We start from the raw sequence: 1,416 nt of genomic DNA, 5'->3' as shown, positions 1-1,416 counted from the left end.
TTTTAATATTACTATTATATCATATTTACTTTCTGCATTTTAAAATTATTATTATTATTATATTTAAAACACTGGTTGCCTTGATCGATTTTGTTCTTATGACTTGCCATTTATAATTATTTAGTGCCATTTCTTCAATAAATTCTCGAGCTACCTCAGGTGTTTTGTTATTCAATGTTCCGCTAGCTACTACATCAATCATTTGTCTAGTTGAGAGATTCAAACCGTTGTAAAAGGTTTGAACTTGTAACCACAAAGGTAACCTATGATAAGGGCATCTTCTTAAGAGATCCTTAAATCTCTCTCATGCATCATATACTGTGTCCAGCTCAATTTGGGCAAACAAAAAGATGTCAGTCCTCAACTTAGTTGTTTTGGCCGATGGAAAATATTTCAACAGGAATTTTTCAGTTATCTGATCCCAAGTCATGATAAAATCCCGTGGAAATGAATTCAACCATTGTTTTGCTTTGCTCCTCAAAGAAAATGGGAACAACCGTAAGTGTATGACATCATCAGTAATGCCATTAATCTTAAATGTGTTGCAAAACTCTAGAAAGATAGCCAAATTAGCATTTGGATCTTCATCTTGCAACACATCAAACTGAACATATTGTTGCACCCTTGAATTATGTTCGGCTTGATCATAAAATTATTTGTAGCAACATTAGTTTGACGATACTCGATTCAGCCTCAATTAGAGTAGGCTTAGTGACCGCCTTCGGACATACTAACGTCCAGATTGTGAATACTACCATAAAATATAAAATTATTGTAACACCCCTAACCCGTATTCGTCGCCAAAATAGGGTTACGAAGTATTACTGGACCAACATAATAGTAAACCATTCAAACCATACATTAATACAAATATAATTAAATTTCATTCAAATACATTCATAATGTCCCTTAATCGAGCCTTCGAGGCCCTAAAAATACTATAGAAACAATCTAGGACTAAATAGAACACATTTGGAAATTATAAGAAAAAGTTGCAAAATTTAGACTGCAGGCTCACACGGTCGTGTGGCCAAGTCTTGTAACTCACACGACTGAGACACACACCCATGTCTCAAGCCATGTGGACATTTGAAATAAGGACATATGGCCGTGTCCCAGCTTGTGTCCATGCCCGTGTAACTCACTGACTTGGTCACATAGCCAAGCCACACGCCTGTGTGCCAGGCCGTGTACCCCTCGAAATGATCTCACATGCCCGTATGCTAGGCTGTGTAACAGCCTAACTTGCATGCCTTGAACCTACAGGGGACACACAGCCATGTGGACCTAAAATGTGCCATAATCAACAAGTTTACTATTTTAAGCTACTTGGAACCTAAGCAAATCATTTACCAATCAAAATACCTATCCAAATTGACTTTAATCACGCCAAAACATACCAAAATCAACCTAATT

The 1,416-nt window shown here is 36.8% G+C and overlaps 1 non-coding gene across 1 annotated transcript; it reads left to right on the top strand.

The window, feature by feature from the left end:
• The first annotated feature begins 260 nt into the window (after positions 1–260).
• LOC121210214 (small nucleolar RNA R71) lies at positions 261–367 on the top strand. Its single transcript, XR_005905337.1, has one exon. It is a non-coding gene; the product is annotated as a small nucleolar RNA R71 (small nucleolar RNA).
• The last annotated feature ends 1,049 nt before the right edge of the window (positions 368–1,416 follow it).

The sequence above is a fragment of the Gossypium hirsutum genome, chromosome A11 (assembly GCF_007990345.1).
Source record: "Gossypium hirsutum isolate 1008001.06 chromosome A11, Gossypium_hirsutum_v2.1, whole genome shotgun sequence".
In the NCBI taxonomy this organism is placed as follows: domain Eukaryota; kingdom Viridiplantae; phylum Streptophyta; class Magnoliopsida; order Malvales; family Malvaceae; genus Gossypium; species Gossypium hirsutum.
The sequence above is the reverse complement of the archived record's forward strand: the minus strand, read 5'-3'. Positions and strand labels throughout refer to the sequence as shown.